The sequence below is a fragment of the Anolis carolinensis genome, chromosome 4 (assembly GCF_035594765.1).
Source record: "Anolis carolinensis isolate JA03-04 chromosome 4, rAnoCar3.1.pri, whole genome shotgun sequence".
Lineage (NCBI taxonomy): Eukaryota > Metazoa > Chordata > Lepidosauria > Squamata > Dactyloidae > Anolis > Anolis carolinensis.
The window spans coordinates 59,360,741-59,380,847 of NC_085844.1; the positions used below are offsets into that span (position 1 = coordinate 59,360,741).

The 20,107-nt window shown below is 36.6% G+C and overlaps 1 protein-coding gene across 6 annotated transcripts in view; it reads right to left on the bottom strand.

The window, feature by feature from the left end:
- dlgap1 (DLG associated protein 1) overlaps positions 1-20,107 on the bottom strand; it is a 365,633-nt gene that overhangs the window by 243,781 nt on the left and 101,745 nt on the right. For 5 of the 6 annotated variants that reach the window (XM_062980475.1, XM_008108692.3, XM_062980473.1 and 2 more), the window contains exon 3: positions 4,821-4,896. The gene's annotated coding sequence lies outside the window, so the exon portion shown is untranslated. The remainder of the gene's footprint in view (positions 1-4,820; positions 4,897-20,107) is intronic. The other variant, XM_062980474.1, reaches the window with a different exon arrangement.

Consider the following 20,107-nt stretch of genomic DNA (forward strand, 5'->3'; position numbering starts at 1 on the left):
ATAATGACCTAAATAAATAAACCAAAGTAATCATTTGCCAAGACCATTAGCCAATAACATTTATATAATTAAAACAATTTCCAGTAAAATTGGCATGTGTGCAACTGTGAAAGGCACCCTTTTATTGAGGTTTAAATCATAAAAGAAGCAATACAGGCATAACTAACTGATACTCAATTCTAAACATCTTGAGTAAACAATATGATTTGAAAAAACATGAGTAAAGGGTGAAAAAGTATTGATATGCAAAGAAAAAAGTATTGATATGCAAAGAAGAAATAATTTCCCAAAATCTTAGAAGAGTCAGCAGATGGAAATGAATATCTATAGAAAACTAAATCAGCACCTGCCACATCAATGTGACTTTATACTGCCAAACATTTTGAAAGAGGTTCTATATGAACTTTAGGCCGAGCAGCTGCCTTAAAACAATGCCACAAATGTCTTTTTAAAAATATTATTAAAATTATATTTGAGCTTCTCGACTCCAGCTCATCCTTTAATCACTATCCTTGATCACAGACATTTAGACAGTTGTATAGCTTCACAGAATTAATGCAGTTTTGATCATAGTCTATCAAAAAGTATCAACATGACTTCACTAGAATTAAAACCATTTCCAAAACGTTACAAAATTTAACACATCTCTTATTTGCTAAAAAAAAATTCCCAATCAGTCCCAGATTTTGTTGAAATCTAAATCTTTCCTTGAGGTTCACACTACTGGTAGCTCCAAGAATTTGCAACTGTTCAGTGTTGAAAAGCTGGATTCTGTCTTGCTTTGACCCAATGCTCTGACCTCAGGAGGGAAAAAAAACCAATTGTTTAACTCAGTCAAAGCCTTTCACTGACTTAGCTCTTAAGGGATGGAGTTGAAAGGCAGAAGTTGCAAGATGATGATGATGATGATATAAAACTTTATTTATATCTCACATCATCTCCCCGAGGGGACTTGGAGCGGCTTACAACAATGTGAATAATACAACATAAACAATAATAAAACAAATAACAAATCTAAGTCAAATTGACAAAAGTATAGGAGAAGGGATGTAACTGTCCTCAATTGCAAGGGATTTAAGGTCTGTGAACAAAAACTTGTACAACAAGTGGGTGGAGGCCTGTCTAGGCTTCTTAAGTTGGAAGAATGTCCAAGAGAGCTGTAAGTCAAAAGGGACTTAGAAGAGAAACAGGACTCTTTTCAAATGAGAAAGTCAGGCAAGCTGGCAAGGCTTTTGGGCCGGCTGATGTGATACCATCTTTGTTTGTGTTTTCACTTGCTCCTTTGGAATTTTAACTCTTTCAGTCTATATCTTCCTGGGCACCTCATCTTGCAACTATTTACCAGGATTCTACCATTGTTTATATCCTGAAGACACTGAGCTGAGTATCACTGATGCTCATTTTGAAGCTACTGTCAAGGGTACATTGACTATTTTCTTAATGTGAGGAGTTATGTGAGATAAAGAATGATTCAATTCAACCAAGATGATGTATGCAAAATATTTTATCAGTCATGTGATTTGACTGTTATAACCTTCTCTGCTGTTGATTTCGGAATTGTTTTTAATTATAATCAAACATATCATGTAATTTGGCATTTGAGCAAAATTGATTCAACTTCCAGATGACTGCAAGAGTATGTCTGAAGCCAAATGTCCCTAAATCGTCTTCAAAGCACAGCATACTGGAAAGTCAAGAAGAGGTCTCATTTTTAAGAAAGAATCTAAAAAGCTTGGACTATGCAACAGTTGCAGAGGGTACAGTCTGAACAAAGCCTACTTCTTCTAACTAGAAAAACATCTCCTTCACTTGTATCTGAAATAGCTCTAAGAGCAATTGTGAAAAGATTATCAGGAGTCAACAGGTTTTTTTGACATGAGAAGTTATTGTCCCTAGTTGCCTTTCATAACCAGCCGAATAACAACTGCAATCACATATAATCAAATGCTTTTCATCAATATATATCCAACTCTGTTTTGAAACTGAATGTGAAGATTGGGATGACAGATAAGCCATGTAACCATGAGAATCACGGTTCTCAGATAAGAGCAATGCATGGATACTTGCATGATTGCTCTTACTTCCAACAGAAGTTTTACTTCATGGTTTATTTACCTTCTTTTTAGTGGTTTTTCTCCCTCTGCTGACAAATCAGACAGAATCAGTGGATTCAGGTTTCCTTCCCCTGACTATCATGAAGTAACAAAATGGAGAAGCAAAAGTATTTATATTTGGACCACATGATAAACAAACAAAAAAGTGGAACAAAACTAGTGATATAACAGGAATAATCATACAGTGTGTGCTAGTACAACTTTGGTCCATAAAAAGCCAAGATTACCATACGTTCTTAGCTTACAATGCCATCAGACAGGAGGTAATGATATACCTTTCTTTTCCAGTCCCTGCAGTTAAGTACTTATAGTCTTTCCTGATATAAGAAAATGTATATAGCAATTGAAACAGTAATCCTACAAATGTAAACAGCATTTTCAAAAATAAAAAGTCCCCCCTGAACAACAGTAACATCTTGTTTACCCAGAGTAAATTAAGTTTTTGGTTGACTAAAACAATGACTAATTAGAAAAAATTCCCATTATAAGAAAATGGTTAAAACTATGCACTTTTCAAAATACTCACATTTTGGGACTTATTCTGTGCAAAATGTGCAGGTGGCATTTCTGTGCAAAAACCAGAATTTTTCTGCACAGAAAACAGCATCTGCACGCAAAAAAAATAGTTCTGAGCATAAATATTACCTTCTGTTCAGAAGATTCTGATCCTGCATGGAAAATACCATGGGTGAATTTTGTGCAGTATAATTCCCAAACCAAATTGTCACTTCATCATTCTGCCTGGCCAGGCTTTTCCATAATATATTTTAAAACCATTTTCAAACATTTTTCAAATGTTATTTCCATCCCGACAGAGTAAATTGCTTCTCTTTTATTTTCTTATTTTTACAGGTTTTTCAATACCTTGACAAGATGTCTACTTGTAACAGTCTGACAATAGCCTTAGAACTTGTCTTCTAATCCTCTGCCATCAAACCGAGAATGATTTGGACTATCTTTATCCCAATGTGCAGATAAAGCTTAAAATGATATAGTAGGAAATTAAATACTTATCTGTCTGTACCTGAACCTTTAGGCTTTGGTTTCATCTCTATGGCCCACAGTTAATTTAATGATAACAGCTCACCAGAAAAAATCAATTCAGTATCAGAAACATTTCTAGCAGTAGCACCACTAATTACTGAATTACTGACACTATTATTGTTCCAAAATTTCAAACCTTAAATTACAGTCCCAAATAAGGGAGACTAGAACTAACATTAGCTTAATTTTCCACATTAGGTTTCCCATTATGATAATAGATGGTTCCAACTACAGTGATTTCATATAACTCTAAAGCATATTTAGTGCAATGGGAGCAAATCTAGGTAAAATGTTTAACAAGACCAAGAAGAGTATATTTCAATAACTGATCGTCTGTATTTGAATGCTTTGTTGCATAAAACTGGGCACAAAAAACAAAAACAAAAATATAAATAGATCAAGGAGAAGAAATAAAACAGTAAAATGTTGAGCTACAGACATAAAATAAACAGCACTAAATTTCATTGCTCATTAAAATGTTCACTCATTAAAATTGTGTTTTACAAAAGTCTTAACTCTGCACCTAATCTATGTAGCAATTTTTTTCAATATATGAGTCTGAAGCACAAAAACTGATATTTGCCATATTAAACTGCTGCTGTCCTAACTGGCTTGACCTAACAACAAAGATCCTAGTCTGGCATTTGACACAGAATAACTTACCAGGTGGAGACCAACCTGCAACAGTGAGTTGTGCTCCATGCCTTAGAGCTAAAACAATAATGTTCACACTGTACTCAGTGTTAATTGAAATAATTAATTACCAGTGGCTTACATTTTTATTTCTGCCGTTTAAATTATGCTACTTATAATCCATATAAGCAAGCCTACTGATATCAGGATGCCTCTGTAGTCAATTAAGAAGATCTATTGGACTTTGCTAGGCAGAGAGACAAAATGATGAGAATTAAGAATACACCCGAGATTCTCCAGCAGTGGCTTTGATAAATGAAGCTCACTGTACACTGAAGAAAATTCCTATGGTGAAATAAAACATTACATACAGCTAATGCTGATGTTTTTACTAGTTGTAGAGAGAAAGATAATGCATCTCAATTAAATGCTCTTGTATCTTTATGGATGAAATTTGTATAGGTACACACAAAACACATTCAAATAATTATGCTTTATGAGACCATCAGCTGATCCATCAGCAAATAAATGCTAGGAATGTAATGCAGTTATAACATGTTACTGCAGCATTAAGAGCTGAAGCAACATGTAAGCATCAGAACACTGTTTCATACAATTTTACAAGATGAACAGAAATTTAAGATACTTCAAACACTGATCACATTTACAAATGATGCAAATCAAAATGAGAAATTATAATTTGCTAACTGCACAGGGATAAATGTATCCTTCTGACTTCTAATTACACTATAAGTGGAGCTGCTGGGGTGGTAGTGCATGAAACCAGACCATTGTGGTCTGGACTGTGAAAAACAATTTCTCCATGTTCATAACATGATTAGTTGCATTAAATTGGGATTGGATTTATTCTGGCTTCTATCAAAGTTCATTTACTAGATGTTCTCAGGGGGTTCTGTTATTTGTGTAGTTATTTGATTTACTATCCACTATTCCATTAAGAAATGGCACTCAAGGTAGTTACCAATGTAAATGACACCAAAAAACAAAGCAAATGTATATCCGTCATACCTTCTGTAGTCAATTTTCCATCTTTACTTATTAGATGTTTGCAGATGTCACTTGTGATCTTTGAATCTCAGCTGTTCTGGAATAAAATGAAATGTAACAATTACAACCACATTGTAAAAAAGTATAATCAACAACCTTTCAAATAACTTCTGATTCATGACAATTTTTTGATATGGTAGAACCCTTGTTTGTACTGGTGTAGAGGTCATGACATTTTGACAGTGTTGCATAAATGTATTTATCTTCAGGCTTAAATCTTACATTTATTTTTGGTAAAGGAAGCAAACTTCCCCCTCATTTTTTAAGGCTTTTGAAGAAGATGAGTATCCCATCCACCATGCAGCATTCATGCATTTTCTATAGTTTATGAAGCAGCAGCTAAAGATATGTAACAGAATTATTACAAATCTGAAAGAAAACATGAAAACCAAAAAGCAAATCCAGGTTTTCTTGAAAATTGTCACAGCAAGAAAAAAGACGAGCAAGAATATAGCATAAAGCATGCAACACCCCTTCCTTTATTCTAATCTACTTGTTATTACAGGCTATGTTATTTATTGTGAAGAAGTGAAGTTGGAGAGTGCTGTTTCACAACAGGATCTAAAGGAAAGCTGATGGCACTTTTTAATTATTATTTCATAGTCTGATACTGAGGGGACTCCATGCACTGTTTCCTATCTCCTGGATCACTAATGAAAATGCAAGAGACTGTGTAGTATAGTGATTTGAATGTTGGAGTAGGACTCTGAGAGACTAGTGTTAAATCCACACTCAACAATTGAAACCCTTTAGGTAAGTCGCACACTAAGAGGAAGGCAATGGCAAACCCCTTCTAAACAACTCTTGTCAAGAAACCTCATTACAAATTAGAAATGGTTGAAAGTCACCTAGCAACAGCAAACATTTTAGATAATTATGTCTAAAATGTGATTATCAGCCCAGATATAGCAGGATTGTTCCTAACCATTTTGTGGACCCAAATATGCAACTTTCTGATAGCTAGCCTCGATAAGCTGTCCATGTTCTCAGATGCAAGACTTGACACAAAATAATCATTCTCTTCAATCTCAAAGACGACTACTGGGCAACATTAACTCACAAATCAAATAAATTTAATACCAAACATAACCTAAGTATAATGGTAGTCTAGTATTTTCCACATTCATGGAAGAACAGTACCAAGTGGTATGAAAGAGAAGGGAGAGAGGAGCGACTTAATCTTTTTTCCCTTTTCCCACTACACTCCTCCATCTGCTCTTCCTTCCATATGACATTTTTCTTCAAAGCAAACAGTAGCAAGTGGCAAGTGACATGAGTGGCCAAATATAGATAAGGAAAAGATCTGGATCATTTTTACAGGGGTCAAATAAAATGAACTCACCTTGCAACTACTTGGGGAAGTACATATAATTATCTGCCTCCAGCCTTTAATCTGGTGCAAGGGGGAAAACAGGATTTACTCCAGAGTCTAGGAATCTCTGACATAATAGTGATATTTTAGATGTATGGGCTGAATCTCAGAGGTGTGAACATCTGGGTTGGGCTGGATCTGGCTTGCTCCATTTTTCACATATCCAACAGTCCCACCATTGCCACTGATCTGAAGGTTAATGGAAGCTCACTGGTAATGCAACTTCTGATGAGGTCATGAATGCTATGTGTTGCCATCAAACCTCTGCAAGGAAACTGCTTCTGGCTGGTGACACATTAGTGCAGTGATTATCAACCTGGGGTCCCCAGATGTTTTTGACCGTCAACTCCCAATAAACCTAACAGCTGGTAAACTGGCTGGGATTTCTGGGAGTTGTAGGCCAAAAACATCTAAGGACCTCAGGTTGAGAACCACTGAATTAGCGGCTCTTGGCTTGGCTGGCCAGAAAAAGGGTTCTAGGGATGCTTCCATGCGGTGTCAGGACAGCTCCAGAATAGTTTACTTGGGCCACATAGATTCAACTCTAAACACACTCATTTCCTATCAATTCTCTGATGAAATTACTTATTTCTAAAGAGGTTTTTTTTTCAATGCTGTTGATTTAATTCCTTAGGAAGCATTTCATACCTTGCCCTTGTATGATCCTTTGAAAATGTGTTTTTCTCACCAATGTCTCCTGATGTGAAAGAAATACTATCTACCTGCCTACTATATACTTTGTGGTTTAAAAGCAGTTAACATACATGATTGTAGGTCTCTGGCATTTCAGAACTCTATTTCAGAGTTCTGAGCTCCTATATTATCATATACTGTGCTACAATATCACATTCCATCTCCTTGGTTGATACACACTTCTCTACACTCCCATCTCTTGAAAAACTAACACATTTGCTTGTTGTCCTCTGCCATTAATAGGACCAGAATAGCTCTACAAACTGCAGTCAAGCCAGTTATTTATTCTGCTATCCAGCTGAATCTGAACTCTACTGGTCAGCATGACTCACAGCACAAACTCATGTCCTTTAATGCTATAATTTACTTACATGCATTTGTGCATCCTTAAAGTCATCAGTAGAGTATTAAGGTTCATGTAATTATCAGGGCACTATTTTTATACAGACAATAATTATTTTTTCTTCTCATTCCTTCCTCATAATGCAAATGTAATACTGACACCTAAAAATGCTTCACAAGTCATAACATAGCCAATGTACACACAAGCCAGGAAAAAAATCAATTTATAAAAAACATCTGCTGTAAAAAATACACACTAACAACAACAATTGATATGACTTGTTTTTGTTATGTGTCAAAAGAAAAAAATCCTCATGTTTAGTGGTAGTGCTTCAGACAAGATCATTATTCCAATAAATTCACTTGAGCTATTGATCCTTTTGCAGCTGAACAAAGACTGTCCAACGCTGCAGTCCTAAAATTATAACCTTATTTAAGTTCTACTTGAATACTTAAGTTACTTAAATACTTAATAACCTTACTTAAGTTCTAGCTGAAGGAAGAGTCATAGTGCAGAATGTTGCCCACACATTGCCATTAGCAGATTTTAACCAGAATAAGAAAGAATAACTAATCAACAAAACCCCCCACAAATTATTAAATATATCTTTTTATCCATAGCATTAGTATTTCTGCATGTTATCTTTAAAGTTGCCATGTCATATCTAAAAGGATTGTTTACATTTAATACCACTGGGTCACAGTAAAATGACATTCACAATAAACTTTTATGGTTATGTTAAATTATTGTGAGATGTCCCAGGTAGCTTGCAGCATGGAAAACAAAGAAAGGGGCAAGACAAACTGAGAGAAGACACAAATGAGCTGCCATGAACCCAAAGTCCACTTTTCCCAGGATCAGGCTTGGGGAAGTCAAATGTGTTCCTCATGGAACAGACTGCGACTGCTGCATCTGATTAATCTTAAAACTTCAGAAGTTCCCTTTCAGCGACAGTTAAATGGCACAGACACATCTGACTAACAAAACCACATCCAAATGCTAGAGGAAAGATTTTTTCAGATACAGAGTTGGTTTAAAAAAACTCCAAACAACTCAAATTGCTGGAAAAGGAAGAAAACATCCCTTAACAAAATCTGTGTTGCTGATATGGCATAAGGCACCCACAATGCTTGGGTACCATTTATTGAGAACAAGGGGGCTATAATGGAGGAATATTAAGAATTGTGTCTGACAAATAGGAAGCCAGGAAGTCGACCACAAAAAGGTCTGCTGATGTCATTTAGTCAAGGTCTATCCTAACCAGTTTGCAAACAAAACAGGGGGAAAGCCGGGCAAGTAGGAAGCTTATATTTTTAGTACCTTACTTTTCTTTTTGAATTGAAACCCAAAGTAGCTTACAACCTTTAAAACAATACAATTTAATATAAATATTAACATATAATTAAACATGCAAGTATTAAAACAAGTTTTATACTGACCTCTGGGACTAGCCCTGCTCTCTATATTAATTGGTAGAAGCTCTGAACCAGTGGTTGGCTCTGATGTTTTTCCTAGCAGAGGGGCCAGGAAATGAATTCAGAACCTTCTGCAAAATATGTGCTCTGTTTCTGAGTTCCACTGCTTCCACTTCACCAGTAAAGAAATGTGCATAGTGTTTCAGCACTTCCCCTTCCAACAGAACATTTCCACAGTGCTATGTTAATGTTAAGAGGAAAGATTCAAATTGTCTTCTGGGCTTCTCAATCTTAAATTTATTGTTACCTGCCTTTTTCAGATTATATGTACGCTGATATTTTGCATCGGAAAATATATTTGTTGCATGCTATCAAGTGCATAGGTTACATATCATCCATATTTACATTATTTGTGTTATGGTAAATCTCTTCATTTTCAATTAAAAGAAATAGTATGGTTCAAATTATATGTACTTCTAAACTGAATTTCCCCTCTGAAAACCTTGATGAATGTCATTTTCCTAGCAAGCTGTTTATCTTCTGCAGAACTGCCAATAACAGGTGGATAGACTGTTTTAGCATTTGGGAACATGAAGTGAATGTCCTGGTGTTCGCTTCCAAAAAGAAATTTCTGTCATACATCATAGATCAAGGTTTAGTCATATGTTTAAGGAATTTGCTAAAATTATAATAGGTGGTTTTTCTTGTACATATTGGGTTGGCTCCAATATTGGTGGCATTTAACATTTATCCATAGATGTAAATGACATTGAAAAGTTCTCATTCAATGAATTACTTTTATAATTTGATACTAATTCTTAGGAAATAACATAATTTTGTCATAAAGTTTCTAGACTTTTTTGTGTATCGTTGGAATGTTTTAAGTTTTTGTCAAATATGTTGTGTTGTTGTTTCGGGCTTGTCCCTGTTGTGAGCCACCCCTTCGGGGAGATGGGGCGGGATATAAAAATAATAACAATAATAATAATAATTATTATTATTATTATTATCAACACAACGACGTTGTATGGCACAGCAAACAAGATAGATATGCTGGATTTCGTTTCGCAAAACCACAAGTCGAACACTTCCCAAGTGTCTAGGACTGTGTGATGTATTTTCTGATGATGTGTGCAGATCCCAGTAGGGTGGCCTTTTGCAATTGGCAGATGGTGATTTTGTCAATGTCTATTGTTTCCAAATGCCGGCTGAGATCTTTTGGCACAGCACCCAGTGTGTCCATCACCACCGGGACCACCTGTACTGGTTTCTGCCAGAGTCTTTGAAGTTCAATCTTGAGGTCCTGATAGCGGCTGAGTTTTTCCTGTTGTTTTTCATCTATGCGACTGTCACCTGGGATGGCAACATCAATGATCCAAACCTTGTTCTTTTCCACAACTGTGATGTCTGGTGTGTTGTGTTCCAGAACTTTGTCAGTCTGGATTCGGAAGTCCCACAGTATCTTTGCGTGCTCATTTTCCAATACTTTTGCAGGTTTGTGATCCCACCAGTTCTTTGGTGCTGGGAGGTGGTACTTGAGGCATAAGTTCCAATGAATCATTTGGGCCACATAGTTGTGCCTCTGTTTGTAGTCTGTCTGTGCGATTTTCTTACAGCAGCTGAGGATATGATCAATGGTTTCGTCGGTTTCCTTGCACAGTCTGCATTTTGGGTCATCAGCTGATTTTTCAATCTTGGCCTTAATTGCATTTGTTCTGATGGCTTGCTCCTGGGCTGCAAGGATCAGGCCTTCTGTCTCCTTCTTCAGGGTCCCATTCGTGAGCCAGAGCCAGGTCTTCTCCTTATTATTATTATTATTATTATTATTATTATTATTATTATTATTATTAGACTATCACCAATCGAGTCAATTCAATGGTTTTTCATTCTAGGCATTTAAGATGCAAATTGTGTCACAGTTATCAACATGGGGAAGCTCTAAATTCCCATTCAGAAAATGGGATGATGGTGAGAAAGGGATATATACTTCTTGCAAAGTATTATCAGTACAGAGCAATAACATGAATTTCAATGACCTTATCACTAGCTCTATCTTGTGCATACTCTAAAATTTTATTTATCCATATGCTTTACATGAAGACAAACCAGCACAAACTAAATATTACACACACCTCAATTGCAAGACTTGTCAAAGAAACCGTTCAAAATACCTACTTGAAAACCATTCAGTCTTGAGCAATCAAACATCTAGTCTCAACCTTAAAACTTTATGAATACATTAATTTGTATCTTAAGACAGAATCATAATTTAATGAAATGACAACTTTAATCTATAGAAATTTACTTCAAACAAATCTAAAGAAAAGTAGTTAATGTATTCAATTAATACAAATCAAATAGAAATATTAAAGCATTTCATTGAATTGTTACCACTACAAACTGTTTTTACAATGTTAGCTCAGCTCTATGTTAAGATAACAAGAATAAGCAATCAAAATAGAGGCAAAAATAATATGTGGATTAAAACTTCTGTAACCCAGTTTAGAAACTATTAACTATACTATTTCCAGCAGTTTAATGATTTACAGTTTATATCCTATACATATCTACTTAGAAGTAAACATCATCAAGCTCAATGAGTGAAGCAAAGTTTTACGAGCCTATGGTTGGTTTTTCTATTAGTAGCTTAAGAAACAAGTGCTCTCAGGGAAATGCTATCAAATATCCAGAGGTTGTTCAACTAAAATCATTAAGGTTTTAGTTGGACTTTTTGACCCTGTGACTTGGAATATATTTACACTGATGAATCAAGGTCAGATTATTACTAGATTATTATGTGACTATAGAATGACAAGTAATCAACCAAATCACCCCTTTAAATAAACCCACCTGGAATTTTTAGATTTACAATTGAGCAGAACTTTTTTTATTTCTCAAGACAACCAAAATGATACTAAAAATTTAATGTGGTGGATTGAAATTTGTCCTTTCCCAAGAGGAAGTGTTTCTTTTACATACTGAACTGAAAGGGATTACATGTTGGCTTGCACTGAAAGAAGGCAAGTACCTATAATGGACCTCCTGTAGTGTCTCTAGTAAAAAGATCACACCGACATTCACAAGTGAATAAATATACAGTATGGATGCATTTACACTGCAGAATTAATGCCGTTTGAAACCACTTTATGTGATGCCTTATTTATTTATCATGTCAGACGTGAATTGAGGATACAGTTATAATGTATTTTTTTTAAAAAAACAGAATTAAAAACTTGGCATTAGATTTCCTTTGATCAGAAGCTGGCCACTTGGAGTGCCTCTGGTGTCGCTGTGAGAAGGTCCTCCATTGTGCATGTGGAAGGGCTCAGATTGCATTGCCATAAGTGCCCTGGAGACTAGGATGTGGAACAATTGCTTTAAACTACAGGAAAGGAGATTTCACCTGAACATCAGGAAGAACTTCCTCACTGTGAGAGCTGTTCGGCAGTGGAACTCTTTCCCCTGGACTGTGGTGGAGGCTCCTTCTTTGGAGGCTTTTAAGCAGAGGCTGGATGGCCATCTGTCGGGCGTGCTTTGAATGCAATTTCCTGCTTCTTGGCAGGGGGTTGGACTGGATGTCCCATGAGGCCTCTTCCAACTCTATGATTCTATGATTCTAAATGGTCTGTGGTTTGGTGTTCTCCACACTCGCATGTCATGGACTCCACTTCGTAGCCCCATTTCTTAAGATTGGCTCTGCATCTCGTGGTCCCAGAAAGCAGTCTATTCAGCGCCTTCCACGTCGCCCAGTCTTCAGTGTGCCCAGAAGGGAGTTTCTCATCTGGTATCAGCCATGGATTGAGGTTCTCGGTTTCAACCTGCTTCTTTTGGACTCTTACTTGCTGAGGTGATCCTGTGAGTATCTCTGTAGATCGTAGAAAGCTGTTACTTGATTCAAGGTGTTGAAATGCTTGCTGATATCCGAACAAGGGATGGACTGGAGATGTCACTGCCTTGGTCCTTTTATTATTGGTTGCTATTTCCCAACAGATGCCAGGTGGTGTAATACTGGCTAAACAATATAGTTTATCCAGTGGTGTAGGGCCTAGACATCCTGTGATAATGCGGCATGTCTCATTAAGAGCCACATCCACTGTTTTATGTGATGGCTCAATTCTATGGAATCATGGAAGTTGGTGTTTGATGGGACACTAACACTGTTTGACAGATAAGACTAAAGACCTTGTAAAATCTCAACTTCTTCAGATTAAGCCATGGCAAAGAAAGTGATGCCAAACTGCATTAATTCTACAGTGTAGATACACCAAATGTCACCCAAAGTTTGGTCAGAACAACATCCTGATATTCATGAATATAGTGCTGTTCTGAAGCAGAACAATTTAACTTTTATGTAGTGAAAAAAATAAAGAAATGTTTATGTAGCATGCCTTTATAGTTGAGATGCTGGCTCTCTCTTTCCCACAATCATATTTCCTTGAAATCTCTTTGAACATTTTCAGTTTTCTGTTTGAAGCCTTCAATGGTTTCCAACCACTAGTGGTCTGCAAAAACTAAAATATGGTCTGCAGCCTCACCGTTACTATTACGAATAATAACACAGCCCAACCAAAACAAAATTCTTGGTGTCTCTGTTTTTAGTGCTGTTCTTGGGGTTATTTGGGGTGCTGGATCAGAAAATTGCATTGGATAGACCACATCAACTCTAGATTATCAAATATGGTTTTCTGTGGGTGAGCAGATGGCGACTACTGAATGGTATATGTTCTTTATCAGAAACTAGAGCTGATGTGGTCTATCCAATGCAATTTTCTGAATCAGCACCCCAAATAACCAAACCGAATCTAAAGCTGATCAAAAACTGATTAGTAACCCTTTTAGTACTAATGTTGGAGGGTGGTCCCTGGTCAAAGTCAACCCTGGTCATGTGGTCCCTGGTTAAAAAAAAAAAAGGCGGGGAACCACTGCTTTACATGTAGTTTGGAAATTGTAACAAGAGGAAGAGAGAAAAGGAGGGATGAACTTGTATCATTCAATTTTATTTTCCATTTTCAGAATAAACTGTTTGTTTTCTTCTTTAAACACAATTATATGCAGCATTTAAATCTTTTTTATTCAGTCTCATGAACATTTGATGAATGCGACCAACAATGGTGATACAAATCAATTATAAATACCTGCTGTTCATTTGCCCTAGGAAGATAGTAATGTCTTCATTAATCTCAGACAATCCTGAGTATTTATCATGTACTAATGATGTAACAGTCTTGGCCAATATCTTTATTAATTATGCACCTGATCTGCACATTACAAGAGAATGAAGACTTGGTGATACATTTATATGGTATATTTCTGTAGATTAAAACTGTCATTACGTGTAATTATGATGCAGTAATAAAAAGATAATCATTGCATGCATATGGTTTAAATACACAAAATCAATACATGAGCTACACAAAAATGAACAGTTATTTTTGGAATAAAGTGATATGAAATATCTTTTTAAAAGGTTATAAAATTATCTTAGTTTGGTCCATTTCCCGGAAATTCTTCAAATATCAAATCTATTATTCAAACCAAAAGGGCAGAAATGTTTCTATTTTTGCAGACCTTCCTTAAGCAAAACAGATTTCATGATTTGGGCTATTTTTTCCTTATTCTTTTTGCAAGCTGTACAGCTAAAAGAAATAAAATTGTCATTCCTTTCCCCATTTCAAAGTGATCTTTCATAGAATTTTCAACATACAATTTTGGTATCTATTCAGGAGGGGAGTTGATGTGATTCATATGCACCTAGACTTATAGAACCATAGACTTGGAAGAGGTCATCCAGTCCAACCGTCTGCCATGAAGTAATATCTAATCAAAGCACTCCAGATAGATGGACATCCAGCTTTGTTTAAAGCAGTGGTTCTCAACCTGTGGGTCCCCAGATGTTTTGGCCTTCGACTCCCAGAAATCCTAACAGCTGGTAAACTGGCTAAATTGGGACCCATAGGTTGAGAACCACTGGTTTAAAGTCCTCCAAAGAAGGGGAGTCCATCTCACTTGAAAGTATATTCCACTGTTGAACAGCTCTTTCTGTCAGGAAGTTTTTCCTAACATTTAGGTGGAACCTTTTTTCTGTAGTTTGAATCTATTGCTCTATGTCCTACGTTGCCCTATATCCCAGGATCTGATCCCAGATTATCTACTTATTCCAGAATATTTTGCAGTGGAGACTCATATAATCCAGTTCAAAGCAGATAGCAGCAGAAACCAGCCTGCTCCATCTTCATCTAAATCAGTGGTTCTAAACCTGGCGTCCCCAGATGTTTTTGGCCTACAACTCTCAGAAATCCCAACCAGTTTACCAGCTGTTAGGATTTCTGGGAGTTGAAGGCCAAAAACATTTGGGGACCCCAGGTTGAGAACCACTGACCTAAATACTACCTATGTTGAAGTACCATCTAACATTGACAGGTTATGCCATCACATGCTTCTTTGGTGGTCCAATGGGCTGTTTCTGTGATATACCGCACAGTGTAAAATTTCTTTCCCACTAGATATCTTTGTACTTCCTCATTTTTAAATTCTCAAAAACCTTTTTACTCTCTGGGTACTTTAGTATTGCTTTATTATCCTTCTATTCTGGTCCCTTTTGGAAAACATGCTGTCCCAACTCTCCCAGTGGCAGGATCTTTACACACTTCCCAAGTCAAAGGGATTTTAAAAACATCTAACCATCAATATCCTCTGCACTGAAAACAGGTAAGGAAAACCTAGAAAAGGGGCAATCAGGCTTGAAACAACGTAATTGCATCTCCATTACAAAAATATAATAAACGGTTTTAAAAGTATGGACTTTTGGAGTGCTGCACACATTAGAAGTTGTAAATGATCTTGAAGCATGAACTAGTGAGTACAATTATGTATATACGGTTATTACAGAGTAGGGGCAAAAACTACCTTCTCAATTTGGTAAATTAAGCTGGAATGCTATTTCCTTTTTATTGCTTAACATCTATTAAGAAAACATGCTGTAGAGTGTTATTTTTAAACCATTTTTTTCTTGCAATAGTATATCATTCAGAAAAGAAACCCTAATAGCATGTAGAATGAATACAGCCTTAGAAGCACACTAAAGCTCTAAAATTTTTAATCCTAACATACTTTCAGAACAATTCCACTCTGCGATCCAATAGTCAGTGGGGACTAGAATGAATAGATGTGCATCTTCATCAGCAAAAATATAACATTCACTCAAATGGATTAAGTCACATCATAGAAAGCTCAGTAGGTATAAATGTTTGGCCAGAGGTAGGCTCTAAGAGTGAGCCATAGTACAGTGAAGTTGATGTGTTGAACTAACAGTCTGAGAGACCAGGATTCAAATCCCAAATCAGCCATGGAAACCTACTGAGTGATCTTGAAATGTCACACACTCCCAGCCTAAGATGAATGCAATGACGTCATTTGAACAAATCCCCCCCCCCCCAAATCCTATGATTAGGTTGTCATAAGATGGAGTTGCTTGGAGACACAACAAAGGGTCTAAAACTGGGTGTTCTGTGAATGTTGCTTCTGGTGTGAAAGAATCGATCGTCTACAGAGACGTTGACCAGGGGACACCCAGATGTGTTACCATCCTGCTAGGAGGCTTCTCTCATGTTCCCGCATGGGAAGCTAGAGCTGACAGATGGGAGCTCACTCCCTCTCATGGATTCGAACTGCCAACGTTTAGGTCAGCAGTTCAGCTGGCACAAGAATTTAACCCATTGCACCACCACTGATCCCTATTTACTTATGTAATAATAAATCAGTAGGAACTGTCCCACTGTAACCCAAAAGCCCATTCACTATAGGGCCCCTTATAATTACAGCTGACTTTGCACCTATCTTTGTGAGACTTGTAAAAGCCATGTAATGACTAGGAACCATTTCACATTGTATACATGCCCAAATATGAAATACAAATATGCACAAGAACACACTATTCAGTCCTTGCGCCTGCAAAATATTTATGATGACATATCTCATTCTTCCACAATATTGTTCTGTTTATAAGGAGGGTGTCTTAATCTTATTGAGAACAGATTGGGGTGGCACAGATGAACATTCAACAAGATCCAAATCCTGACTCTTCCCAGGGCTAACTAATGAAAAGTCATTGTAGGAAAGGGTAGAATAGAAGTCTTGCTGAACTAAAGCTCTGCTTCCTTTGTTCAAACTTGTGCTTCTTCTATCTTGTTCTTTGCTCAACTGTCGCTTGTGAAGAGCTCCAATAGAAAGTTCCTTGGTTCTCTGTCTCTTGCAAAAGGCTACAACAAAACATGCTGAATAATTCTTTCTCCATCCTCCTTCAACCCTCCCTGGCTTTAGGAGCGTAGCTGAGTCTGGCTGCAAGGCTCCTCTCCTGTGAAGGATTCTGAAAGAGCAGGGGAAGGGGTGACCTAAAGGGAAGGGGCTAACTTTGGATCTCTCCCACAACAACTATTTACAATAAACAGGCTAAACCTTCCTAGCTAGGGAAGAAAACAGAGAGGTCTTTGTGGGGGCACAACAGTCCCACATTAAAAGAAATGTTTAACTTATTTTTAAGTATAGTCAACATGTTAAACATGTGATTCTGAGGCACATTCAAACCCCTTGTTTCCACAAGGTTTTATTATGTAAACATCCCAGTATGTAATATCCTCCAACACTTCAGGTTACTTCCCAGTGTGGCGGGAAGGTAAACTAATAATTTAGGCTGCCTTTTAGTATTCACTTCTGTGAAATGGTGGAATCGCTTTCTTATTTCACTTAAATTGAACTGATGTGTACTGTGAGAAACAATGGAAGCTGAAGGGTTTACAAATACAAACTCGCTACTTGCAAATCCCCATGCAGACTCCGCATAGTTCATTGTTGGCTAAAGCATCCTTTTAGTAAAACACAGAAGGTCCTGGTGCATGTCATGTTATCTCTTTTGTTAAGACCATTACAGGAATGATTTTGACTAATCCTAATCCTAAATATTCTAATCTTGGCAGAAAAAGACAGTTTCATCTTGTTTTAATCAATGTAAAGACCTGCTCTTCCATCCATCTCAGGCTCAAGAGTTTTGGCTCAAAATGTCACATGGCTACTTTATTTTAAACAGAGGATTGCTTTCATTTATATAGTGTTATATAAGTGCATCTTTATCAGCGACTTAAAAGAGGAAATAATTGTTTTCTCCTGTTTACTTCAGGATTTAGAAATGGCACTCTTTGTGATACGGGAAGCCTTTTTGCAGTATGAATAGAGTTCACTGTTAAGCTTAAACCCAGTAATATAGGAAACAGCTGCCCTAGAATATCAAGTCATCTTCACAATCTTCAGGGCAAAGCAAGTTAATATGTTTAGGCTGCATGGCTTTGTTACTGGAGATTACGCTCTCTCTTGAAACTTTTCATATAATGGAAGACAAACCCAATTTCTCCTTTAATCTTGCTGTCTATAGTTTTGATGGCAATGATGTATATCCAATTCTGCTTTTCATTTGCCAGTGCTTCCATGTCAGACTACAGGGTCGACTGGTAATATTTCTGTTTCATAACACTTAGAATAATGCAATTCAAGAATTATTTCAGCAGAGCTCTACATGTTCTCTTCAAGAGAGTTTAGCAAATACTCTTTTATGCATATATTCCATCGTTATCAACATTTGTCCATGACTGATGCCTGCGAGAAAAATGAAGCTTGAGCCAACTTAGAATAGAACAAGAAATGAATGTTTCTCTCTTATCCAAGTCACTGAGCTCTGCAAGTGGGAAATGGATCCTACAATTTAGCCCAGTAGGGAAATCCATATGAAGAATTACATTTTTATACTTTCTTTTTCCCCATGCATATTTAAGGTACAGTCTATCCTTATACTGCTGGATTTTGTTGTGTTGCATACATAGTTTTGAGGATGACAAAACCATAGAAACACAATTTCTCCAATGATACTCATGTACCTATGATTTAGTTGCCCCCCTATCTTTTTCAGACTAGTTGAGTTCAGTTCTACTTTGTACCCAAAACAAAACAAAATTTAGAAAACCAAATCTTCATGCTTCCCACACTTCCCATTTTATGGCACCCAGAAACTAAAACAGCCATCACCTTGTTTTCACCAAAGTGCATGAAATGTATATATACCAAGTTAGGATGACACTATTCTCTGGTTTAGGAGAGAAACAATTCTCCTGCATCAATGTTTATATTTTTTGTGTCTGATAAAAAAGGCATCCTATGTTGAAGTTTATTTTTATTGAGTTATGGGAATTTTCCTTCAGTATATTGAAAAAGGAGAGAGAAAATTTTCCTGAGAGTGATTTTTCACATCACTTACAGGCTCCTCTTGCGTTGAATAAATGACTAATCAATCCCAGTTTTGAATCCCATTTAAAAACAAGTTTGATTTTCAATGATATAACCTCTCATGGAAGAACATAATCCTGTTTGGCACAGATAGCCAAAGGCCAATTCCGTCAACACTAGGTCCGTTGAATCTGTGCTGAAACCACACCCAAGGATAGTGGCAATTATTGAGGATTATCATTACCATGGACAAAATTTGTGCAGGTACTGTGGGGATTTTTTTGATCCAACATCATTTTAGCATTCCTCATCCCACCTTATCCTTTCTCAACCCCTGGCCTCTAATTTTCTACCAACAGATATTGGCCAGAAGAACATTCTGCTGGCAGTTTGCTCTCAATAGATCTCTCAGAACAGAAAAGGGCATTTCTGCTTACAGAACAGGTTTGTGCCTAATCCCAATCTCTATAGGCAGCACATTTTAGAGTTAGGATTGTACTATAAAAGTGCATAGGATTCAGACTATACCACTACAACTGAGTGATTAAATCCCATTTTAAGGTTATAATCAGAGTCAACAGCAATGAACCCTCAGCATTTATTTCCTCAAGTTTATTTCCAGATCTGTATCATACTTTCCCTTACAGAGAATTGAAGAGTTTTAACATTAGGCCTGCTCAATATAAAAACAATTACCGTATATGCTCGAGTATAAGCCAAGTTTTTCAACCCTTTTAAGGGCTAAAAAAGCCCCCCTCAGCTTATACTCCTGTGAGGGTCCTGGCTGGCTTATATTCGGGTCCACTTATACTCAAGCAAATATATAATCAGAGTTGGGCAGTCTTATCTTATTAAAGTCTTATTATCTGAAATTACAGTTTTGTGTAAATATTCAAAAACATTTAGCATACTAATGCCTCAATTAATGTAATTTTATTGTATCTATTTTTATTTTTGAAATTTACCTGTAGCTGTACCATTTCCCACCCTCATCTTATACTCAAGTCAAGAAGTTTTCTCAACTTTTGTGGTAAAATTAGGTGCACCGGCTTATATTCGGGTTGGTTTATACTCTAGTATATACAGTATATACCAGAACAAAATTTAAAGGCTATCATATAACAGCAAAGAAAAAATAAGACAAGAAAGCAGGGCA